Source organism: Schistocerca americana, chromosome 1, assembly GCF_021461395.2.
Source record: "Schistocerca americana isolate TAMUIC-IGC-003095 chromosome 1, iqSchAmer2.1, whole genome shotgun sequence".
NCBI lineage: Eukaryota > Metazoa > Arthropoda > Insecta > Orthoptera > Acrididae > Schistocerca > Schistocerca americana.
This window is the reverse complement of record NC_060119.1, coordinates 660,788,524-660,816,013: the sequence shown is the minus strand read 5'-3', so window position 1 is coordinate 660,816,013 and position 27,490 is coordinate 660,788,524. Positions and strand designations below refer to the sequence as shown.

At 38.5% G+C, this 27,490-nt stretch overlaps 1 protein-coding gene across 1 annotated transcript in view; it reads left to right on the top strand.

Annotated features, from left to right (window-relative positions):
- LOC124587131 (collagen alpha chain CG42342) overlaps window positions 1-26,580 on the top strand; it is a 610,604-nt gene extending 584,024 nt beyond the window's left edge. The window contains exon 25 of the mRNA XM_047131431.1: window positions 25,710-26,580. The gene's annotated coding sequence lies outside the window, so the exon portion shown is untranslated. The remainder of the gene's footprint in view (window positions 1-25,709) is intronic.
- Window positions 26,581-27,490: the final 910 nt, after the last annotated feature.

The window sequence follows — 27,490 nt, the reverse complement described above, 5'->3', positions numbered from 1 at the left end:
CTTCCATCTGGTGAGCAAGATGTATGAGACTGGTTAAATATCCTGAGACTTCCAGAAGAATATAATAATTCCAATCCCAAAGAAAGCGAGTGCTGACAGGTGTGAAAATTGTCAAATTATCAGTTTAATAAGTCATAGTTGCAAAATGCTAACATGAATTTTTTACAGACGTATGGAAAATCTGGTAGAAGCCAACCACAGGGAAGATCAGTTTGGATTCCATAGAAATGTTGGAACTCACAAGGCAATACTGACACTATGACTTATCTTAGAAGATAGGTTAAGGAAAGGCAAACCTACATTTTTAGCATTTGTAGACTTAGAGAAAGCTTTTGACAATGTTGGCTGGTATACTCTCTTTCAAATTCTGAAGGTGGCAGGAATAAAATACAGGGAGCAAAAGGCTATTTACAAATTTTGCAGAAACCGGTTGAGGGGCACAAAAGAGAAGCAGCAGTTGAGGAGGGAGTGAGACATGGTTGTAGCCTATCTCCAGTGTTATTCAATCTGTAAATTGAGCAAGCGGTAAAGGAAACAAAAGAAAAATTAGGAGTAGGAATTATAATTCATCGAGAAGAAATAAAAACTTCGAGGTCTGCTGATGACATTGTAATTCTGTCGGAGACAGCAAAGGACTTGGAAGAGCAGCTGAACGGAATGGAACATGTCTTGATAGGAGGATATAAGATGAACATCAACAAAAGCAAAATGAAAATAATGTAATATAGTCCAATTCTTGAAAGGAGGATATAAAACGAACATCAACAAAAGCAAAATGAAGATAATGAAATGTAGTGAAATTAAATCAGGTGAAGCTGAGGGAATTAGATTAGGAAATGAGACACTTAAAGTAGTAAAGGAGTTTTGCTATTTGGGGAGAAAAATAACTGATGATGGTCAAAGTAGAGAGGATATAAAATGTAGACAGTTTATGGAAAGGAAAGCTTTTCTGAAGAAGAGAAATTTGTTAACATTGAGTATATATTTAAGTTTCAGAAAGTTTTTTCTGGAAGTATTTGTGTGGAGTGTAGCCATGTATGGAAGTGAAACATGGACAATAATTAGTTTTGACTAGAGGAGAATAGAAGTTTTTGAGATGTGGTGCTACAGAAGAATGCTGAAGATTAGATGAGTAGATCATGTAACTAATGAGGAGGTACTGAATAGAACTGAGGAGAAGACAAATTTGTGGCACAAATTGGCTAGAAGAAGGGATCAGTTGGTAGGACACATTTTGAGGCATCAAGGCATCACCAATTTAGTATTAGAGGAAGTGTGGAGAGTAAAAATTGTAGAGGGAGACCAAGAGATGAATACACTAAGCAAATTCAGAAGAATGTAGGTTGCAGTAGTTATTTGGAGATGAAGAGGCTTGCACAGGATAGAGTAACAAGGGGAACTGCATCAAATCTGTCTGTGGACTGAAGACATAGCAACAAGTTTTTGATGGCTTCACACATTGTCCTCTTGACAGCCAAGTGTGTTTTGTTCAACATCTCTCTATCTATACCCCTATGCTTCATTTTACACCTGTTATGCAGTAGTCTCAGTTGCTTTAGAGTTTCTTTAAAATGACTGTATACCATGGAGAGTCTTTACCACCACAATACATGGTCAATCAATCTTTTAAACTTAAGCCACATTTGTGCATTATCCTGTCCAGAGCTGTGTTTCAACTCTGTTATTGAAATATAACATGACTGTCTACGTTTCTACTTTGCTGAGTGTGTAAATATTTGTACTTGTCTTAGTTTCCCTGTGTACTTTGGTAATCATTGTTGTCACAGTTTTCTCATGGTTACTGTTATCAACTTCCATGTGGATATCCTCAATGAGACCAGTTCTATTTACTGCCATTATATGCAAAACAGTTCCATCCAGAATGTCCCTACAAACTATCAGTTCTAGGCAGTTTTCAGAGGAGACATTTGATAATGTTTCACAGAAAGTCTTGTCATGCTGAGAGCTTACAAAATTGCTATTTTCCCAATCAAATGTTGGATGATTGAAGTCTCCTCCACTGATTCCAGTATGGCTGGGGAACTTACATACTAGCACTCAGTAGTTTTCTTTAAAGGTTTCAGTCATAGTGAGAAGTGAGTCTGATGGTCAATGAAGGATCCAGCTATACTTTTCTACCCAACTGTTGTGCTGAGTCCTGTCAAAACAGTCTCACATGCAGCTGCAATTTCTAATTTGGTAGAGTTGAGATTCTTGTCTGCTGTGACAGACACATGATCTCCATTTTCCATTAGCCAGTACTTTCAATACACACTTAAATTTCTCCCAAAATCTCACTGGTATCAATTCTGGACTTGAATAAGTTTTCTGTAACTATTGCTGTGTGTGCTCCACCGTTTTTTATGAGCAATTCAGACTGTGGCACTGTGTTGAAATTGCTTTAGCAGTTAACCACAATGATTTTAATACTATTGTTTATAAAAGGTGTCTCCTTGTATCTTACTTTTGGGTGTCCTATAGCTGTTGTTAAATGGACTGTAACAGCTAGTTTGAGATATTCAATCAGAAATCCCCTTCCCCCCCTATCCATACATGCTGAACGTTCCTGGTGTTTCTTCCCATCCCTTGCTGCTATTTCCCTGAGAGATAATGTTATTTGCTGCACAGTTAGATGTTCAATGTTAAATAGACCTCTAACATAATGCATTTGTCTCCCCTTGACACAGGACACAGCATGTTTTCCAGTAGGTAAAGTGAGGCTCACTGGCACAGTTTCAGTTTCAGTTGAAGGCAGGACCTTGTATTGGTTGGTTTTGGGGATGTGAATAGAACCCTGAGCTCTTCCTCATCCCTGTCCTCTCTACACAGGGCACCTATACCTATCATTGATGCTCCACTCACAGTCAAGTGAATGAGTAATGATAAATCCTGTACTTTTCTCTTGAGAGGACATCATCTGCAAGGAAGAATAAGTCTTGAGGTGCCTTTGGTATCTCTGGTCCAGTATGACTTTTGGTAGCCCTCCCAACACACCAATTTGCAGCATCTTACAGTCACATGATGGTAGTTAGGATGGTTTCCAGCTGCTCACATCAACTAACTTATCCCATACATGAGAACAGCATACATAATGGAACTGCACTGAGGTTGGTTGGTTGATTTGGGGGAGGGAACCAAACAGCGAGGTCATCCGTTCCATCGAATTAGGGAAGGATGGGAAAGGAAGTCGGCCGTCCCCTTTCAAAGGCGAGCTGCACTACAGATGGTAAATTATTTTGCACAACAATAATCAAATAATATTAAAGTAAGCTTGCTGATTCTCTTTTAATGTATTGGTCTGATATGCTACAAGTATTACCCATTGTTTTTATGAACTGCGTCCACCTCCATGGCTCAGTAGTCAGCATGTCTGAGTGCCATGTGGAACAACCGAATTCAGTGCTCAGTGCTGCCAAAGGGGCAGACTGGAATAAGGTGCACTCAGCCTCATGAGGCAAGCCAACAATGGCTGGGAGCCCATGCACTTTCATACAGCATCCAAATGACTGGAGATGACATGGTGGTTGTCTGTTCTCAATTTGTGCAATTGGTCCAGAATGTGGAGCTTTACTTTTACATTCCTTTTTATAAACTGAAGTGATTAACACTCAAAAAGAAATAACTATAATGAGAACAGAAAAACTTGTATTAAAAGTTACTCATTCCCTGAAATGATTTTGGTGTTATGGTGTCCAACAAATTTGAAAATAGCATTAATTTAGGACAAATGCAGGCAATGTACCATCCTGTTAGAAGATAAAACACAATACATTAGTTATTACATATCCTACAGAAACTGTGCATCATAAATGCCTATTTAATATGAAATATGTTCACCCCAATACTCATAACTTCTGAAAATGCTTGATTTATTTTCCCATGTAGGTAAGCACTGAAATTTGGATCAAATAACTTTTTTATCATGAGTACTACTGTGAAAATTGTATAAGTCACAAATATGTCTACCACTTGGGGTGACTAACAATCAATTGTAAAACATTATTGTTTGTGAAGACCGCTTGTTCATCAGCATACATAAGGGACCCTGTGAATTTAGATCGCTCCATATTCTTTGTAATACCTGTATATTGTCACCTGTCCTCTTATAAAGACAAATAAAACTTCCCCCCTTTCTTACAACAAATTATAGAGTTTTCATAAATATTTCTGATGATCATTATCAGACTATGGGAATATCATCTAGTTAAATATTTCACATAGTTTATCTGTTCTTAAGTTATTAAAAACCTCTATGCTGTCTGCATTTCTACCTTATTTGCTCTACCATGAAGACTTTCTTTTTTTATGAGTTGTTTTACAGCATCATTGAATGCCTCCATAAACCAGTTGCCCATGCTCTTGATCTGCGTTAGTGTGTTCTGTCAATGCCATCCTCATTTCCTACATTTTGTCCTTTCTTTGTCTAAATCTTTTCTGATCTCCTACAGGTCCCCATGACTAAATTTCTGTGGTATTCTATTACCCTCAATACATCTCTCATGTTGTTTTTGTTGTGGTCTTCAGTCCTGAGACTGGTTTGATGCAGCTCTCCATGCTACTCTATCCCGTGCAAGCTTCTTCATCTCCCAGTATCTGCTGCAGCCTACATCCTTCTGAATCTGCTTAGTGTATTCATCTCTTGGTCTCCCTCTATGATTTTTACCCTCCATGCTGCCCTCCAGTAGCAAATTGGTGATCCCTTGATACCTCATACTATGTCCAACCAACTGATCCCTTCTTCTAGTCAAGTTGTGCCACAAACTCCTCTTCTCCCCAATTCTATTCAATGCCTCCTCATTAGTTATGTGATCTACCCATCTAATCTTCAGCATTCTTCTGTAGCACCACATTTCAAAAGCTTTTATTCTCTTCTTGTCTCTCATAGTCATACCATTATTACTGTTCCCATTTCTATCCATTGTACTAATATTAAGTCTATTTCCAACATTTATTTTTTATATCTATTCTTTACCATCACCATTATTGTGGTTTTGCCAACACCTTTTTCAATACATCATTTCCATCACATGGAGTCTTTCTATCAATTTCATTGTCAGTGTCCACACTATTACCCCATGTAACACAGTGCTTTCTGCAACATTCTTGTATGGTGGATTCTTTGTAACATTGGAGATACTGTCAATCAATAATACCATAATATATGTAGCTACTTAGTTATGACCTTTGCTTTTTATATTTTATTCTGAACACCCTAAAAACCCCTTCCACCCACTGTTAGTGTAAAGCCTAAACTGTTACATGAGGCTGTATTTTTCATACTTTCTTTCTCAGTTTTAAGTCATGCTGATTGGCTCCTATGGCCATACATTGCTTTTTTTCCTAAATTTTTCAGTGTATATTATTTCTTGGATTTTTTCACTATCTTTTCAACTTGTAGCTTTCATTTTCATCATCTTTGGCTACAGTCACTTGGTAGTGTGCAAACACTTGATTATATATACTCTCATTTCCTACTCAGAGACCTATACTGTGATATTTTCTCCTCCAGCCTTACAGTACATATTTACAGGAGCAAAACAGAGACACAACAAACTTGTCTCAACCTCTTGTTAACAGTAAACCCTTATAACAAACATTTACTTATTTTGAGTCTACTTTTATCTTTATGAAGCTGTTTCACTGTGGTGATGCAAATAGCAGAAAACTTTTGTCTTCCATTGCTTCTGACAAGTTTTTGACTGGCGTATTATCATATACATTTTGCAAATCAATAAATGTCAGATACACATACACACACACATAGTAATATTGTAACTAAATATCTGTTTGAAAAAATATCCTGTAAATGATTCACAAGCTAGCCACGTGTCCTAGCATACTTCCATGGGAAACACTACTCACTCAATATTGTGCAGCCCCTGGTGCACATCTGTTGTCTATCAAGATGCGATGAGGAGTGAACTTTTCTCTCATGGTTCTTAACAGGCAGCCACCCATATTGTACTCATCTGCTTGACTTCAGACTGAGCCAGTAGTGATAGCCAAATTTCCTACAACAAACTGGGTCTCTTCCACTTGTTGCAAAACAACAGTATTTTATTACTCTTAACTGAGACTTATATCTTCCATTTACAGGAATCTTGATCCTTCCTTTTCTAAATTTATTAAACCAGAATGGCAACGTGCTTCTCACTTGTAGTTTTAGGACTCACAATTTTGCACCTTGATCTGGTCCTACAGTTACAATGTCCATTTGGAAATCGCCATTCTGCCCATCTCATAGTAGCTTTTTTCAAGAACTGGACTGGATTGGACAGTGTTGCCCTGGTAAACTGTAAATTTTTCCAGTCAGACTGGTACCACGTATGCCCCAAACAACCCATGTCTTGTTATCTTACATGACCACAACATTGTCAGGTATTCTCATTGTATCAATTCCAGTAAGGCATTGTGTATTATGAGATTCCTCTCTCTCTCTGTATGTAGCATCTGCAAGTGATCTTCACAATTTTATGGCCATCTTTACCTCTTCTTTAAACTTGTAGCTTTAGAAATGGACAATAAATCAAATAGCTGGATATATATATATATATATATAGAGGGAAACATTCCACGTGGGAAAAATTTATCAAAAAACAAAGATGATGTGACATACCAAACGAAAGCGCTGGCAGGTCGAAAGACACACAAACAAACACAAACATACACACAAAATTCAAGCTTTCGCAACGAACTGTTGCCTCATCAGGAAAGAGGGAAGGAGAGGGAAAGATGAAAGAATGTGGGTTTTAAGGGCAAACATGCCTTCGCCCTAGCCAGATTACGCTCCCTTTACCCTAAGGTAAGTCTTTCCGCTCCCGGGATTGGATGGCTCCTTACCCTCTCCGTTAAAACCCACATCCTTTCGTCTTTCCCTCTCCTTCCCTCTTTCCTGATGAGGCAACAGTTTGTTGCGAAAGCTTGAATTTTGTGTGTATGTTTGTGTTTGTTTGTGTGTCTTTCGACCTGCCAGCGCTTTCGTTTGGTAAGTCACATCATCTTTGTTTTTTCATATATATATTATAATAGAGAGAAACATTCCACGTAGGAAATAAATATCTAAATTCATCCATGTCCTCTTCCATTTCAATAATATTTGTGTGTCTGTCGACCTGCCAGCACTTTCATTTGGTAAGTCAAATCATCTTTGTTTTTATATATATATATATACAACCTCAATATAATGGAAGGAAACATTCCACGTGGGAAAAATTATATATAAAAAACAAAGATGAGGTGACTTACCGAACAAAAGCGCTGGCAGGTCGATAGATACACAAACAAACACAAACATACACACAAAATTCAAGCTTTTGCAACACACTGTTGCCTCATCAGGAAAGAGGGAAGGAGAGGGGAAGACCCTTTCGTCTTCCCCTCTCCTTCCCTCTTTCCTGATGAGGCAACAGTTTGTTGCGAAAGCTTGAATTTTGTGTGTATGTTTGTGTTTGTTTGTGTATCTATCGACCTGCCAGCGCTTTTGTTCGGTAAGTCACCTCATCTTTGTTTTTTATATATATACAACCTCAACTCCTTTGGTTCCATCAGATTCACCTGGTCCTACTCCAAATCCCATGCCACTTTCCTTGATGTTGACCTCCACCTGTCCAATGGCCAGCTTCACACGTCCGTCCACAGCAAACCCACCAACAAGCAACAGTACCTCCATTATGACAGCTGCCACCCATTCCACATCAAACGGTCCCTTCCCTACAGCCTAGGTCTTCATGGCAAACAAATCTGCTCCAGTCTGGAATCCCTGAACCATTACACCAACAACCTGATAACAGCTTTCGCATCCCGCAACTACCCTCCCGACTTGGTACAGAAGCAAATAACCAGAGCCACTTCCTCATCCTCTCAAACACAAAAGTGCTCCACTTGTGACAGGATACTTTCCAGGACTGGATCAGACTCTGAATGTTGCTCTCCAGCAGGGATACGACTTCCTCAAATCCTGCCCTGAAATGAGATCCATCCTTCATGAAATCCTCCCCACTCCACCAAGAGTGTCTTTCCGCCGTCCACCTAACCTTCGTAACCTCTTAGTTCATCCCTATGAAATCCCCAAACCACCTTCCCTACCCTCTGGCTCCTACCCTTGTAACCGCCCCCGGTGTAAAACCTGTCCCATGCACCCTCCCACCACCACCTACTCCAGTCCTGTAACCCGGAAGGTGTACACGATCAAAGGCAGAGCCACGTGTGAAAGCAGCCACGTGATTTACCAACTGACCTGCCTACACTGTGACGCATTCTATGTGGGAATGACCAGCAACAAACTGTCCATTCGCATGAATGTGACACAGGCAGACAGTGTTTGTTGGTAATGAGGACCACCCTGTGGCTAAATATGCCTTGGTGCACGGCCAGCACATCTTGGCACAGTGTTACACCATCCGGTTTATCTGGATACTTCCCACTAACACCAACCTATCCGAACTCCGGAGATGGGAACTTGCTCTTCAATATATCTTCTCTTCCCGTTATCCACCAGGCCTCAATCTCCACTAATTTCAAGTTGCCACCACTCATACCTCACCTGTCATTCAACAACATCTTTGCCTCTGCACTTCCACCTCGACTGACATCTCTGCCCAAACTCTTTGTCTTTAAATATGTCTGCTTGTGTCTGTATATGTGTGGATGGATATGTGTGTGTTTGCGAGTGTATACCTGTCCTTTTTTCCCCCTAAGGTAAGTCTTTCTGCTACCGGGATTGGAATGACTCCTTACCCTCTCCCTTAAAACCCACATCCTTTCGTCTTTCCCTCTCCTTCCCTCTTTCCTGATGAGGCAACAGTTTGTTGCGAAAGCTTGAATTTTGTGTGTATGTTTGTGTTTGTTTGTGTGTCTATCGACGTGCCAGCGCTTTCGTTATATATATATATATATATATATATATATATATATATATATAAGATGTGACTTATATAAGATGTGACTTATATATATAAGATGTGACTTACCAAACGAAAGCGCTGGCAGGTTGACAGACACACAAACATACACACAAAATTCTTGCTTTCGCAACCAACGGCTGCTTCATCAGGAAAGAGGGAAGGAGAGGGAAAGACGAAAGGATGTGGGTTTTAAGGGAGAGGGCAAGGAGTCATTCCAATCCTGGGAGCATTCCTAGACAAAGCCCAATACATGTACACAGCTACAAAATCTCTAATACCTTTCAGAACTATGTTGTACACTGGGGGTGTAGCAGCCACTGCCTGGACTTTGTTTTTTCACATCTCTCACAGAAGCACAAGTCTGCCCTCATTTTTTGTGCCATAGTCTTAAGGTGACAGTTTCTCTGCAACAGTACAAGCATTTTTTCTTGCTCGAAAGTTTGCCTGACTGATGTGCATGTGCTAGATAAGTTTGTTTACCACTTTGTCAGGCACACTCACCTTCCATTCCCCTTGCACCTGGCTATGACTGTGAAACAACACTTAATTCCTCATTACATGGATTGCCTTATGGAGTTATGCTCTCTATCTTTCCGTCACTCAATTATGTTTCTCAATTCAGGATGTTTTCCCTGTTTCTCCATGATGTTAAGAAAAATATGCTGCAAGAAATTATCAGAAGGACCACATTTGATATACAGCACCTTATTTCATGCTCAGAATCCTGTAATGGTATTACTCCTTTTCCCAGCAATCAGTAGTCCTGCCAGGGCATCTGTGACCACATTCTTATAGTGTGGAAGATAGTACACTGAAAAGTCAAACTTCTCCAAAGCCAGCACCTTTCACATAAGCATCCATGAGTGAGTTTGACCTCCATCAGGAATTGCAATGTGTTATGGTCTGCCCAGACTGGTGTACACCAACCTAATAAAAAAGACTTTAAATTCTGAAACACCCAGATGATGACCAATTTTTTGAGCTTGGTTACAGAATAATTCCTCTCACTCTTATTCAGCATCTGACTCACAAATGCTACTGCCCTGTGTTCCTGTCCCGTTTCATCTTCCACTGCTTGACAGAGCATTGCATTGATTCCCCAACAGGAACTGTCACTCACAAGATGAAACTGCTGTGTAATATTGGTATGAGCTAAAAGTTTTGCATTGCCCAAATCTCCCTTGATCCTATGAGTCTTCTGTTCGTATTACTCCTCCCATTCCCAAGATACATTCTTCCTAGTGAGGGCTTGGTGACTCACACTCTACCTGTAAAAGCACACTAGCCACATAGAAGTACATACTTATCATGTATCAGTGTCTACTGTCACATCTTCTATTGTACTGAACTTGTCGGTATCAGGTATTATACCCTACTGGCTGATTACATGGGTGCGGAATTTCATTTGCCCTTGTCCACATACAGACTTTTTTAAGCTCACAGCCTCTCTTCTAACTCCTAAATCTTGTGATACTTGTCCTAGTAACTGGTGGTTTTCCTGCCACATTTTGGCTGGAATTAGTAGGTTGCCTATTTAGACTCTGATCTTAATTTCTAGGTTGCAACCAAACATGTCACCCAGAGCCCCCACAAATGCTGCAGCCCAAAATGTAACCTTGTATATTGATAAAACTTACCCATGTACAGAAAAGTGGTTATTGTTATCAAGCTGGTGATCTGCCAATACCAAAATGTAAGATCGAAGCTAGTTAATGTCTGTAACAATTCACCTATTAATTCTGGTAAACCTCTCTCCCCTCCACCAGAATTTAATTCAACTTGTAAGCATCAAGCACTAATCACACTGTCCGATCTTTCTTGGAGACAGCTATCATCAAGTCATTGTAATGATTTGCTGCTCACTCTGTGATGCCTCTATTCAGCATGTGTTGGAATTCCTTATCCAGTGTATCTGTCTTTGTGAGTTGGATCAGAAATGGCTTAGTGTAGAAAGGCACATTAGGCTTCACTTTAAATTTTTGATAAGACTGTGTAATTTCACGTGGGTGTGGTGAAAACACATAAGTAATGGTGCACCAAATGGTTTAACTGTTCTGTTTACTGTTGTGGTGTGCCTACCAGTTCTATGGTCTTTGTTTCTATTTCCTGGTCATTGGTTAGACTGTCATGAATTGTGGCTTGATCTACTCTGATTCTGCTATTGCAATTTTCATTAGTGTACAGTCTGTCATATGTTGAACACAGTATCCTTTGCACTGCCAGGCAATTCTCACTCTTTCAGTGCAACTATCACCTGTTTTTGTCAGATATGACCATGAGGAGACCCTTCTTTGTCTAGTAATTGGAATCAGATTGGGAGTTGCTGACCAACCAGCTGAGGGTGTCAACAGTGAGTTGCCCAAATCCACAGAAAGATAGCTATGGATGACAACAAGGACAACAACCATGAAGGCATATGACAATAACAACAACAACAACAATAGCCACCATGAATAGATAAGGCAGTAGACAAGTCCATGCAGTAAACCAGATTAAGGGCTGAGACATAGTGAGATTCAAGAACCAACAATGACGCTTATAGTATAGAGCACAAGATTGCAATTGGAACATGACTGACTTCTGAGCCCCTGTGCTGCAGGCTTTATAGGGGCCCCATGAGTGCCAATAAGCTACCACAGCAGGCGTAGCCCACACACAGCTCTGTGGGGATGACAGTAGTGCTTATAGGTTATAGGTGCATTGCCTAGTGGCTGTTGTCTGTGTCCATGCCCTCTGGTGGGCCGTCAAATTGCTGGACCAGGATACCAGACTCTGTGTGCTTGTGGAGCTCTTTGTGATAACTCAGCATTTGAAATTGGTGTGGCTCTTTTTGTATTGTCATTCTTGATTAGGCCCTTTCAGAAACAAATTATTGTCTCCCCTATACTCTGTTGCAGGCTCTTTCACTACTACTGACCCTCTGGCCTAATTGCTTGGCTTGACTCTTCCTTTCAGCATTATAACGTTCACAAGCACATTATCCTGTTCATTTTGGCACCTTGCCCACACCTGGTCATTTTGATGGGTAAAAGATGGTTCCCTTGGCCTCATCTGCCTTGAATCTAACCTTCATCTCTCAGTGATGTGAAGAGTCACCAGAAACAACACATGGTTTGGATTGCACTTTGAGCCAGAGATCCCCTCTCTCCAGTTGAGTAACTGGGGTCAAATAGAGACACACATGTCACTGACGTGGTGCCCTATTGAAAGGCTTGCACTTGGCCATTGAGCCATATGTAATTGTTATTGATGTAAAAATAATGAACACTGATCCCACTGCCTTGTTTGAATGGTTTGGTTTAGTATATGTTGTTTCTTTCCCTGCTTTCCTTAGCACTGGATGAAAATTTTGCAAGGAACATGGCATCAAGTTTGGTAAACTTCTGACAAAACTATGTTATTCTTAGCCATCATGCTATAGTTTCATCTTGCAAATGATTTACAGCTTAACTAATTTTTCATCACTCACTCTGTGACTTCAGCAGTACCTCTGAGCATAGGTGCACCTTCTCTGTTGTGCAGGTTGTCACGATGTATGCAGATGGAAAAAATCATTCACTGCCTCCTTCATCATCTTCTTGCCTCATTCCTGCTTTGCTGCCCCTTGTGCTGACTGATTCACATTTTCACATGGATCAGATAAGACAGAGCTACTTGGGGACACAAGTGTGAGGGGTGTTCAATAAGTACTGCAACAGATTTTGTTTCTGATGTTTGGTTGGTTTTATTCAGCATTTCAATCTGTCATATTAATCCCCAAGCTTTTGGCTACAAAACCCTGTTCTTCAACATAATCTCCATTTAGTGCGAGAGCCTTATGTCACTGTATTGGAGGGTCTGTATCCCTGCATGGTACCAATCTTCTGGTCAACATCAGAGCCAACGTCTTGCTACATCAATAACCTCATGATCATCCATGTACTGCTTCCTGGGCATCTTTCATTGGGTCTAACAGATGGAAGTTGGAGGTATGAGATCCAGGTTGTAGGGTGGGAGAACCATCCAGTGAAGTTTTTTGAGCTCCTCTCGGGTGTGCAGACTTGTGTGAGGCCTTGTGTTGTCAAGAAGAAGGGGAAGTTTGTTTGCATTTTTATGGTGATGATCTTCAGTTTCCTGAGAGTAGCACAATACATTTCAAAGTTAACCATTGCACCATGAGGGAGTCATCAAATCAAATAACTCCTTCAGAGTCTCAGAAGACTGTCACCGTGACTTTACTAGTTGAGGTTGTGGCTTTAAACTACTTCTTTGGAGGAGAGTTGGTGTCCACCATTCCATGGATTGCCATTTTGTTTCTGGTGTGAAAGGATAAACCCATGTTTCATCACCTGTGATGATTGTCATGATCAGCCTGATAACATGCAAGAAATTCCATACGGATGGTCCTTTGTTGCTCTTTATGGTCTTCTCTTAGGTGGCAAGGATCCCAGCGGGCACACATCTTTGAGTACCCTAACTAGTGGAGGGGACTGTGTCAGGATTACCAGCAGAGACATCCAGTTGAGCAGCTAGGTGTTTGAGTGTGATCTGTCAGTCACCTCAAATCAGTGTGTCTGCACCTTTCAACCACAGCTGTCTGCAGCCAGCTAGCATAGGGGAGCTCAGACTGGTTTGTGTGGCATTATTGCATTGATGACAGATGCCTTGCCCAACCACTCACATGCTTTTGTTCACTAAAAGGTCTCCAGAGACATTCTGCAAGTGCCTATGAATATTTGCAATGCTCTGTTTTCTGCCAAAAGAGACTCAATGACAGCTCTGTGCTTGCAACACACTTGTGTTACGGATGTTGTTGTTGTTGTTGTTGTGGTCTTCAGTCCTGAGACTGGTTTGATGCAGCTCTCCATGCTACTCTATCCTGTGCAAGCTTCTTCATCTCCCAGTCCCTACTGCAACCTACATTCTTCTGAATCTGCTTAGTGTGCTACAGATGCCATTTTAAAATATACGTATAGAACTGCCATTTATTGGAACTTCTTGAAAATTCTGCATTCTGAATCAAGAATATTCGAAGAGGTCACATAAAAATTCCGCATTTTTTCAAACAAACATGGCCAAGGAAAAAAATGTTTTGCATTACTTATTGAGAGCCTATCGTAGTTACAGTAGTCCATCATATTGGCCACTTGTCTTTACAGGCAAGAGGGTCTAGTAGTTATGCCGTGTTCAATCAACTGTTGAGGTGACTGGCTTCTTTGATGACACCTTTTTGGGAGCTGACACTGCTCACTTCAATGGGAGCATCTCTATCTTTTCATGGCTTCTGTCTGGGATTAATCCTTTCAGGTACTCCAAGCTGTAATGACAACAGCAGTGGTTCATCATTAACATACCTCTGTGACTCTTCCTATTGCTCTGGTCTCTACCCCCTGTTAAGTTTGTTCCTTTTTCAACCAATTGTTGTTGTGAGTGCTCATGTAGCCATTCTTGTACTTTGAGATTTTTGTCAAGACTTCAACATCATCAGAGGACAATTCCTGCCACAGCCTTAGACGTTTTCTGTGAACTGCTTCATGTGGTCCTTCTGGGCTTCATTCTCCTCCACAGTGTCATCAAGCCTCTTCCAAGTGACTTGGAAAGACAGTGTTAGTGTCTGTACCATGGTATATAATTTCACTACAAGTATCAAAATTTCAGCAACCAATCCAGTCAAACCCTCCAGTGACTTGTTCATTGCCAAGTGCTTTGCACTCATCTCCTTACTTGGCACCTCAAATCTTTCATGTATAGCATCTTGTTCCTCTGCTATCTTTTTAATAATGGCTTCCTCTTCTTTGTTCATATTTCCCTGAACATGTCTGATGTCAGGAATCTCTGATACTACTTTACTCAAGTCATGCACAACTTGTAGAAGGAATCTAATCTGCTTAAATCAAGCAGAGGCAGATCACTGCTACTAAAGTATCCTGTTTGATTAGGCCTTTCTGTTCTTAACAGTTGTACTTCTGTCTTTTCTGTTTAACTATCCATATTTGTTAACTATTTAATGGCTTACTACATATAATGAAATTTTTTTCACAGTATTGTCACACCCATTTGTCGCCTATGTCTTATCTAAATACCATCCAAAACACACAAAATGTAATTCCTATAGTTATTCATCACACACATGTTCTTCTTCTAAGAAGTACATAACACTGAGCATATGAGCCCTATGTTTTTATAAAACAAAAATCTGTAAAATTCAAGAACTACTATTTATCAAACATACACTTTAATACTTGATTGTGTGGCAAAATTTAGCAAATACTTAAAACCCACTAAACATTGGCCATGTCACTCGCAAGTAAAAAGCTCTCTTTTTTTTAAATGAAGTAGTGTGGCTTTTTTTTAAAAAAAAAAAAAAAAAAAAAGACTTAGCACTGCCCAAACATGATGTACTTGTTCCATACTCACCAATGTTGCCTTGTTGCATCTGCTGCAGATCCTTTTTACTAGTGTTCTCTTTGCCACGTGTCCACTAGAGGATACTTATGTAGCAGGAATTGCCATGTGTGTGATTACATGGATTTCTTGGCTGGTATTGCCAAGTGTAAGGTTGCATGGTTTTCTTAGGTGGTTGGGACTGGTACTCTCCTGCACAGTGTGAGCTCCTTTATTTCCCTCACACACTGCACCACAGCTAGCCAGAATTAATTATGGCCATGTTACAAGGCAATTGCTGACTCTGGGGTATAATATAAACAGATCAACAATGTAAGAAAAGATAGATTGCTGCTTACTCTAAATATGAAACATTAAGTTGCAGACAGGCACAATTAAAAGACACTTATACAAAGCTTTCAGCCACAGCCTTCATCAGAAAAAGAGAAAAACACACCATTCATTCACACAAGCAAGCACGCTTCATGCACACATGACTGCCAACTCTGGCAACTCAGGCCGTAATCAGATTAAACAGACTGACTATTGAATAACAGTGTCACCACTAGGCCTTATCACATCCAAAAGAATGAAAGGGAATTGAGCTGACAATATCAAAGTCCAGTGAAGCTCCACATCTTCTAACATGTTATGATAATGATTGTACCATGAGGCACAGTAAACATTTGTTACCAGTGAACAAAAAAGTAATTTGTCATCTATCAAGATGCAGCCAAGGGTTAAGTAATCTCCCATGATTCTTAGCTGCCTTATTGCAATCCAAGAGCTTGATTTCAAACATAAGCGATTCTAAAACCTCCTACCACAAGACAAGTCTCTTCCCCTTGTTGCAAAACAATAATATTTTATTACTTTTAACTCAGAGCATATGTTTTGTTTCTCTAAATATATTAAATCTGATTGCTTCCTGTGCTTTTTACTTGTATTTTTAGAATGTGCACATCCCGGACCAGTTCATGGTTATGCTGTCCACTTGAAAATCTCCCTCATCTTGAGGTGTACCAGGTGGAAGGAATTGCCTGCCCATCCCGAAATGATTTTTTTTTTTTTTTTTTTTTTTCCAAGAAAAAGACATCTGAAATGTGCTCCTGTTGTGTCAAATAAAGATTCTTCATGTCAGTCTTGCACCATAGCTAGCTATGTATGCTTGAAGCACATCTTGCAATGTCATTGCCTTGCAGTATACTCATGAATTTCTGACAGGTAACCACACCATGATGCTGTGCAGCTCCCTTGCAGCATTGACCACTTTTGAACTTCTAAGTGAGCCGGTGTTGAAATATACTGCTCTCCTTTGTATCTTCTCTGTTTCCTTTATCAATCCTATATGGTACAGACACCAGACTCATGAGCAGTATTCAAGTTGGATGACTGAAGATTCTGTAAGCTACTTCCTTTTAGGTGGACTATCTCAGTCTGGCATCTGCCTTACCTGGAGTTAGTTCTTATATGGTTGTTCCATTTTAAATTGTTCCATATGCATAGTCTTGCGTATATTGTGGATATGATTGATTTCAGTGACTGTTCTGCAATCATGTAAACATAAAGTAATGAGTATTTCTGCCTATTTATGCACAAAACATTACTTTTGTTTAAGTTGAGGGTCAACTGGCAATCCCTGTGCTAAGCATTGATTCTTTGTAGGTCTTCCCCAATTTTTTGTCTTCTAGTGTTGCAACTTATCTGTATTCAGCAGCATCTTCTGTGGAAAATGTCATCAAACTTCTAACATTGTGAAAAATAATGGTCCTGTAATGCTCCTTAGGAGCTCAGAGCTACTTTTACATCTAAAGGTTTATCTCAATTGAGAATAACATGCTGTGTTTCGTTTCTAGAAACTCTCCAATCAAATCATTCATTAGGCAACAGTGCAAAACTTTATCAAATGCCTTTTGGAAGTCAAGGAACGTAGCATCTACTTGGGTACTAGCATCTACTTCTTACTGGGTCCTGTGGACTAATGAAGTGAACTGGGTTTCACATGCTTGTCGCTATCAGAATCCATGTTGATTCCTATAGAGAAGAGTTTCAGTCTGCAGAAATGTCATAATACAAGAGCATAAACATATCTTCCAAAATTCTTCAACAGACTGATATGAGGGCTACATGACTATAGTTCTGTGTGCCTCTTCAACGACCCTTCTTGAAAATGGCAATGACCTCTGCTTTCTTCCACTCATTTGGAATGCTTTGTTCCTACTGTGTCCCATGGTAAAAGGCCGCTCAAAGAGAAGCAAGTTCTTTCACATACTCTATGTAGAATTGTATTGTTATCCCATTAGGTCAAGTGGGCTTTCCTCTGTTGAGACATTTCAGTAGATTTTCTATCCCACACTTACCTCTCTCATTATTTGTTATTTTAGAAATTCATGTTGTGAATTACTGGGGAACAACAGTGCAGTCTTCCCCAGTGAAATAGTTTTGGAAAAATATGTTTAGCATTATATCTTTCTATCAGTCATCCTCCCTTTCAGTACCATTATGGTCACAGAATGTGTGGAGAGATGATTTCAATCAATATCGTGGTATAACTTAAGACCAAAACTTCTTAGGTTTTTCTGTCAAGTTGGTAGAGAGAATAAAAAGAATCTTAACTTCAAATTCATGGAATGCTTTACTTGTGGCTCTGTTTACGCTAATTGGCTTAATTCAGTTTTTGTTTGTCTGTGAAGCTTTGCCTGGTTCTCAATTTGCAGTGAAGCTCTCTTTGCTTTCGTAGCAGCTTTCTAACATAGATGTCAAATCCCAGCAGGTCTTTCACATCCCTCACAACTTCACTCATCACTTACCTGCCTAATGCAATACTCCTGAATAGAATAAAATAGAAGTTTATCGTCTCATAACATAAAATTTCAAGTCATTGTCTTAATGTACAGGAGACTTGTCAAAACACAAAAACTGGTTCACAATTTTCCTTATAATATCAGTAATATAATATACTGCACTGGATAATTAATTAATTAAGCAATTAATATTTTTTCTTTGAAACTAACAAACTTTTAAAAATGAACAGTCCTAAGTACATGCTCTCTCCTGGTCAAATTTTAAGGTTATCATTCATGAATTCTTCTAATGAATGGTAACATTTCTGCACTAGTTTCTCATATAAGGTTTTTTCGGTGGTTCTAAATTTATGCTGAGCAATTCTCTTCCTTTCACTTGAGTATAAATTTTCATACCCATATAATGTGGAGTTTGAGCATAAAGTTTTAAACGGTGGGTGGGCAGCATAAAATTATTTTGATTTTTGGTGTTGTAATAATACTGGAAATGATTTGCTACAAATAAATAAGAGTTACTGCGTACAAAGATAATCAGCTGATAGCTGAATAGTGAGGGAACCCTTAATATACTTAGATTTTTTAGGAGTGGGCAACATGATTTTCTTCACCTTACATTGTGTATATTTCTAATGATGGTTTTCTGAAGTTACAATATTCAACACATGTTGTTTCAGTTACCCCAAAATACAATTTCATACCTTATTACTGACTCAAAGTAGCTGTGATATACTACTTTTCTTATACCCATACTGGTAGCATTGTACAATATCCTCATTGCAAATGCTAGGCTATTTAATTTATTTGAAAGATACTGTATATGTGAAACCCATGATATATTTTTATTCAGTTGCATTCCTAGGAATTTCACACAGCTAGCTTCCTGCAGATCCTGGTTTCTGTGACTGACCTGAATATCATTTAATTTTGTTGGTTTGTTTTAACTGCATTAACTGCGGCTTTTACATGTTTAATTTTAACCTGCTTAAAACAAACCAGGTATCTAATTTTCCTAATGTATTTAATATAGTTTGGGGAATTTGGTCTGTACTATTACTTTCAATGATCACAGATGTGCTATCTGCAAATAAAACTGAGTGACACTCGATATTAAACGGTAGATCATTTACGTGAAACAGAATTTTGAAGCATAAGTTCCTCTCCCTGATAATATTACCACTCCCTGTCTTTGGCTGGTTAGATAGGACTTAAACCATTGTAATACTGTGCCCCTAATTCCATACTTTCCCAGTTTACAAAGTAGCAAGGAATGGTTCACACTATCAAAGACCTTTGATAAGTCACAAAAAAATTCCTGTGGAATGCAGTGAGTTGTCTAGAAAGCAGCTAATTTTTTTTACAAAATGGTTTATAGGAGATACTATGGTTTTTCCTTTTTGAAATCCATAATTATTTTTTGATATTATCTTAAAGTTTTCTGTGAAATTGTGAATTTGTATAGTGATGACCTTTTCACATATTTTTGATAGTGATGGAAGATGAGAGATTGGGCAATAAATTCCCTATGTTCTTTTGTGCCTTTTGGGTGAACATTGGCTTAAGTACTGTGCACTTCAGTGTGGAAAATAATCTTCTTCAAGGGACTCATTAACTATTGTAGATAGTGGCTGTGCAACTATTTTAGAGACTGTTTTTAAGACTTTTGTTGGTATCCCATCCCATCCTGCTGATGTTTTACTTTTTAGCGATAGTATCACATTTTCTATATCTTTTACAATAATTTTGGTAAATCTACTGAAAAATTCACCTTCAAACTGCTCACTGTTGAAGAAATTTACGTTATCTGGGTAATCTCCTACATTGATGTTTGATTTGTTTACATTTATAAAGAATTCATTAAATAATTCAGAAATTTGAGGAGGAATTACAATAGTGTTATCCTCTATCTTGATTTCAGCAATATCATGGCCTCTAGCTGTGGTACCTGTTTTACCTTTGATCACTGACTGTAATGCCTTTGATTAGTTTTCACTATCTGAAATAAATCTATTATTTGACAGTTCTTTTGCTGCCTTCACAACCTTTCTTTTTTTTGAGTGAGGTTCTATTTTGTATTTGGTAACATCATAAACAGAGCATAATGACCAGAAAGTCCTAACCTCTTGAGTCCCGAAGATAAAATAAGTGAGGAAAATTGTTTTCAGTGTTATCGTTATTGGCCTTATGCATAATTACATTCAGGATTACATTATTTGTATTTTTATTTTTTGTACAGTCTAAAATATTTGAGGTATACATATGTGGACTTCATGTCTTAACCGGTAAATAAATAATGCATTGAAAAACATGTTAAACTTTTATTTGATGATTTTTACAAAACAAAGTTTTTTAGTCCCATATATATAAACATTACACTTATTGCACAAGGTTCTTGTGCAGGATTTACAACCTTCAAAGCAACATTTGGAAGCATTTCTTGCCTCTACGCATAGGGGAAGATGATCGCTCCGGTCATATTGAGTTGGGTTCCTTGGCTGACTTCCTTGGCATGGAAACAACTTTTCTTCTTTTTGGTTTATTGTATTCATCTTCTCCTGAACTTTCAGTGATTTCCTGTTCATCCAAGGTTATTTCTTTTGAGAGTTGTGAGGAACTTCTGACATGAGAACACTTTATCAGTACATTAGCCAAATTCAGTCTGAAGTTTATTAGGGACAATCTGTTACTCTCTGGTACTTCTTCTTTTGCAAAGGTTCTTTTGTACAATATCCAGCAATTAATAATAGTTAAATCAGTAAAAAGGTTAAATAGTTTGAGTGTCCATTTTCTTGTTCTGTTATTTGACCTGTAGTAGGCCATGAATCTGTCACATAGGTCAATACCACCCATGGTACAATTATACCTCTTCACAATAACTGGTTTTGCTACATTGATACTTCTTTTCTGAGCCTTGGACCATCGCTCACAAGTAACTTGTGGCTCACTCCCAGCACGAGATGATACCAAATTAACAGACTTGTTATCTTTCCATTTAAATGCACACACCTTTTTGTCTTCCCTCACGTAATCATCCCATTCACCTCTACTTAGATCACAATCAGTTTTAATTTAGAAGCAACATCAGAAATTTTGGTTTTCATTACAGTTCCTGTTTGATATATGTTGTTTCCTAACAGAAGCTCAATTGACTTAATGCCTGTAAAAAATCTGACACTCTATATTACATGCTGCCCACTGTTTAGAACAGTCACAGTCAAAAGCTTAATTATACTTGCACCTAAACCTATTTTTTTAATTCAGTGTCAAACATTGTTCCTTTGCCAATATGTATTATGAAGTCAAGAACTAAATCATCTGAAGATGCCAAAATAAAGTTCTTCAATCCAAGGAGATTAGGCTTTGATGGCACATTGCACATCTGCCACAAAATGGAATTATCTGCTCATCAATTGAAAGATGTTTACATCGTGGCAAGGCAAGACACTTATTCCTGAAAAAATTAATCACAGGCCTCACTTTCCAAAGTTTCTCACTCCTATCACGATTGTGTAAATTATTTAGGGTACGAAATGTAAATTATGTCGTAACTTGAAATACCTGTCTCAAGTCACAGTGTCACTGATGAGAGGCAAATCAAGTAGCCTACTCCATGACATCTTGGCTTGTTGTAGCTTGAGTGTACCCATTAGAATTTCAATCCCAACAAGGGAATGAATTTCAGGCTTAGGGTCTTCTATTTCAATTTCTGCATGTTCAGTAGTGACAGCAGATTCGGGGCAGCCTCCTCATCTGAAACTTGTTGACTCTCTTTGTCTGAAAGTGAACTGAAGTCACTCTCCTCTAGCACCTGAACTGTTTCTTCATCATTGATTACTGAAAATAACACCATAAATTAATTGTTGATGTTTAAGTAATTGAGATCCTAAAAATTGTATAACATTTTGCCACAACAATTGGATAATTATGAGGAGATCCTCACACAATACCATAACAACTAAAACTTCCAAATGAATAAGGTAAACATAAAAACAACCTTTGATGTCCACTGTATTCACAATAAGAGATAATTTAAAAAAAAAACATGTATCAATCAGATTTGTGACTGTTTTGACACATGTAAAACAAAAAAGAAAGTAAATTTAGCATACAGAATATCGTATTATTTTGAATTACCTACAGAGCCCACGCCGTGTGTAGCTATTTCACAAACATGTATCTTCAAAACATCACAGTGGGCACTGCAAGCAGATTATGGTGCAATATCTGACACTACGAAACTTCCACAAACTTGTACTAGAGGTCTTTAGTCGATAGAAACTGTTCATAAGTTTTATGAAATAAAACCACGAAGTCCACATACGTGGACCCATGGACTGAGGAGGTTAAGTCCAAACAAAACTGATTTGCCTCATTATAAGTATAATTGGTTAAAATATTATCTATCCACATTGCAGACATTTCGTTTACTCCAGTAAAATCAGTGAAATTAGCATTAAAACCTGATATGTGGATCATATCAATGAATTCTGTGCAGTTGTTGGCTTTACTGGCTAGATCTATGTTGAAATCAGCAGTTGTTATGACTCTATTCTTGGCTTCTTTTTGAAGTTTTTGCAATAGGCACTGGAATTTCAACAAAAAATGTTTCATTATTTCTGTGTCTGGGAGCCTATACACAGATAAAATTACAATATTTTCCCCTAACTCTACACAGCAGCTTTCAAATATACATTCTTCATTAAGGGAATTGCAATCAGATCTTGCTCTACTTTCCATTGATCTTTCCACAAGTATGCACAAACCTCTTAATATTAAATCACTGGTACAAAAGCTGCTTGCGACATAAAAATTATCAAGGTTATTTAAGATTTTGATACTATCCTTTGCAAGCCAGTGTTCATTCAAGTCTAGACCTACTAGTCTATTTGGTATTTCTGACAAAGTGATTTGCAAGATGTTTTGTTTCTCTGCCATTTGTAGGGCTATAGTTCGAACTTAACCTATTTTTGTTCAAGTGCATTACAAATGTATTGTTACTTTTTTGAATAGTCCTAATGGCATCTGTTTTGAAATGCTGTTTTTGTATTTTTATTTCAACTTTGGTATCAATTTTTGCACCACCATCTCAGCATACTACACTCATGCTCATAAATTAAGGATAATTGCAGAATGTGGTGCTACACAATGTGGCATTATACAAAACTGGTGCTAATAGCATAGGCACATAGGGAACACACACGACACAGATATGTAAGTCCACAGTATTAGTGATAAGTTGAGAAAACTGTCCTGAAGCACATGTGCTACAAAACACTGCTGTTTACTGCACACGTACCCCAACATCAATATGGGATACGATCACCATGCACATATACACAGGCCGCACAGTGGGTTGGAATACTCTGGATCAGGTAGTCGAGCAGCTGCTGGGCTACAGCCTCCCATTCTTGCACCAGTGCCTGTTGGGGCTCCTGAAGTGTCATAGGAGTTTGAAGACATGCAGTGATATGTTGACCGAGAGCATCCCAGACGTGCTTGATGGGGTTTAGGTCTGGAGAACAGGCAGTCCACTCCATTCATCTGATATCTTCTATTTCAAGGTACTCCTCCATGATGGCCGTGCGTTATCATCCATCAGGAGGAAGGTGGGACCCACTGCACCCCTGAAAAGGTGGACATACTAGTGCAAAATGATGTCCCCATATACCTGACCTGTTACAGTTCCTCTGTCAAAATCATGCAGTGTTGTACTGGCACCAATCATAATCCCACCCCATACCATCAAACCACGACCTCCCAACAGGTCCCTTTTAAGGACATTTAAGGAGTTGGTATCTGGTTGCTTTTCCATGCCAGATGAGAATCCAGTGAGAATCACTGTTCAGACTATACCTGGACTCGTCTGTGAACATAACCTGGGAGCACTGTTCCAATGACCATGTACTGTGTTCTTGACACCAGGCTTTATGGACTCTCCTGTTACTAGGGGTCAGTGGAGTGCACCTTGCAGGTCTCTGGGTGAATAAACCATATCTGTTCAGTTGTCTGTAGACTGTGTTCTGGAGACAACTGTTCCAGTGGCTGTGGTAAGGTCCCGAGCAAGGGCACCTGCAGTACTCCATGTTTGTCTGCGGGCACTGATGGTGAGATATCGGTCTTCTTGTGGAGTTGTACACTGTGGACGTCCTGTATTGTAGTGCCTGGACATGTTTCCTGTCTGCTGGAATCATTACCATAATCTGGAGATCACACTTCGTGGCACACAGAGGGTCTGTGCTACAACCTGCTGTGTTTGACCAGCCTCCAGTTGCCCTAGTATTCTGCCCCTCATAACGTCATTAATACATGTTCTTTGAGCCATTTTCAACACACAGTCATGTCTGAAAACGTCTACACACTTACTCGCTACACCGTATTCTCACATGCACCAACACACCTCTGCGTATGTGGACTGCTGCCAGAAACACCGTGCAATGAACGCAGGTCAAATGCACTACATGGTCATACCCTGGGGTGATTTAAACCTGCAAACTGCCCACCAGAGCATTGTTTCACCATGTATCAGCATTATCCTTAATTTATGAGCATGAGTGTAGTTTCCCGTACTAAGTATCATCTTACGAATATCTCTGTACATGCTGCTGAATGTTGCTGATCCTAACCTGTTTAGATGCAGTCCATTGTGCCCTAAACATTGCTCTCTGATGCAATTCTTTGTCTTGTCTATGAATTAATCACTTACCGATCTTTGGTGCAGGAGACTACTTATAATAAACTCTGAGATTTCATGCTCCATTTATGACCTCTTCTTCACTGCTGTTTCACAGCAAGTTCGTCCCCACATGGATGAAAACATATTTATAGTTTTCATTGAGATTTACCAGTGGGAATGCATTTTGTTTAATTGTCTGCATGTTCTTGAAGTTGTTATTTAACTGACGTATACAAATCCGTGGGAGGACATCAGTTTTAGTACTCGGTGCTGCAACATTTTTAATTAGTGAATCGCCACTTATTAAGAGTAATTTTTTGTGCTTTGTTTGACACATTCTTGATGCTTCCTTGTTTTGTTTTTGCACGTTATTGCAGACAACTTATATTTTTTTCTAGGTTCAACATTTGTGTATTTCTTTGTACATGATTTTTGTCATTGTTATCACCTTTTCTGGTTTGCATATCACTTTTAACACTTTAAGTTGCTTTCCCCCCCCCCCCCCCCCCCCCCCCCCCTTTTCACTGATTCTCTGTTTCCATGAATCCGTAAATGTTTTTCATTTAGTAGTTTTGCGTTTTTTGCTTTAAGATTGCTTGCAGTATTAATGACATGCCTCTTGTTTTCTGTGAATTAACAGTTATATTGTATTATATGCCTGACGTCTATTGCTGTAATGGCTAATGACAATAAAATTATTAATATTATTATTATTATTATTATTATTTCTTTTTTGAACATTGGCCATTAATGCTCAACATTTTCAGTGCTGGAGATGGGATTTTTGTTAGTTATTTACCAGAATATTTGGAAGAAAATGAAGAAATGAGAGCAATTTTGCTGTACATTTGTCACTCATATTCTGTAACAAAGATCGAGGTTATATATTGACTTGACTTAGATGTGTATGTATCATACAAACTGTATAAAAGCTTACATGCCAATAAATGATTTTCTTTTTTGTTTCAGTCCATGATCACTGGTGGATAATGTACATACTGTACTTATTACTAGATTCAGTGTACAGAACTGCTGTGAAATTGGAAGCTGTGTGAGAGACGATCTCATACTATGAACAATTCTTAATTAATAATGTGTGAAAGTAAATGCATCAGTGGATATTAACATTCTCTAGTGCATGTTTATTTGATGATTAATTTATGTGTGTAACTGCCAGAAAAGTGATGTATGAAAAATTAACTTTTAATGAGAAGCAGACTGAACTATAATGTCAGTGACAAGTGTTGTGTGTTAAGTGATATTACAGAAATTGAGAATATACAGAGGAGTTCAAGCAGTCGCAAAAGTCAAGAAGCGAGTGATATATCTTACAGACTAGAAATTTGAAGGTTTCTGTGATAATGAAAATCTCATTACCACACTTCGTAACTGATAATAAGCAACTGTGAGCTCCTGTGTTCATTTCTTACTTTAAAATCAACAATGATGAAACTATCTGGAGGATGTGGCTCTGGATGACTACCTCAAAAACTGAAAAAAATTAAATGGTTTGAATGAAGAATGTTTGTATTTGTGCCATTTTTGATACAAGGGAGAGTAAATGTGAAAACAGAAATAACAAACTCATATTGTAAATAAATTATCTTGTCATTAATGTTGTCTATAAACCTCTTGGCAGTAGCATCTCTCTCTCTCTCTCTCTCTCTCTCTCTCTCTCTCTCTCTCTCTCTCTCTCACTCTCTCACTCTGATCTGTGAAATAAACCAGCTATAAGTGACTGCCAAGAAAATTGCTTCTGCCATCTGATTTAACTTAAGCAGTACCTTATGTAAATAATACTTTGGTTCATATCTCACAATGCATATATATTTGTAAATAAATTCTCATTACTGCCACGATTTATACAGAATTAATTTTTTATTTTATGTAAAATTGCTATAATGTTCACTTTGTTTGTGAGGCATATGGCCAGTATACACTCTGATATATTATATTTTTGCTTCACATTGCACAAAATTAAGAATTGCAGTATGCATGCAACTAGTGAAGTCACATGAGTAGGTATTGTACTGCTTGTGAAGTTCCTTCTCACTGCTTCAATGATTGATAATTACTCCTCTCTCTCTCTCCTTGATGATTATGGATTGTCTCATAATTATTATTGTTCAATTATCATTTGTGTCAAGTTTATTAAGCAAAATGAATTGAGATGCAATTATTAGTTTATTATATGCTTTGTTGAAAGGTAACCACATCTGAAGATGCCATATCAACTTCTACTTTACTGGTGTGTGCTCAAAAGCAAGCCATCATGAAAATAATTATTGACTCCAGAGATGATTAACTGTGCATAGCAGTAGATCACAGAAGTGGTATTTGTTACCATTTCGATTGAGATGCAGTAACGGTGACCTCAGATACCTACAGCCCTTAAATTTTTGTCCTCAGATTTCTCATCCAAATGAAATCTCCAAGGTAAGGAAGCCAGAACAAAGTCACAACCAAAAACATGCAAATCTTCCAAGAAAGGCAACAAAATGCAGTCAGCCCTTTTCACGAGCTTCAGTCAAATTTAGAATGTGGGTAAATGTGACTAGTGCTGTTTGGTTGGTAATCTGGCACCTAATTTCATCTTTGATATAACCATCTATGAGGCTTTGGACTATCTTTGTGTTGTTGCTCCTTTGCCATCCTCAAGTAATAAAGTCAAGTTGTCATCAATCCAAAGTTTGTTTTGAACAGCACAGTTCTATTCATGGTCCCAATTATACGGGGACCCAGAGTTCAAT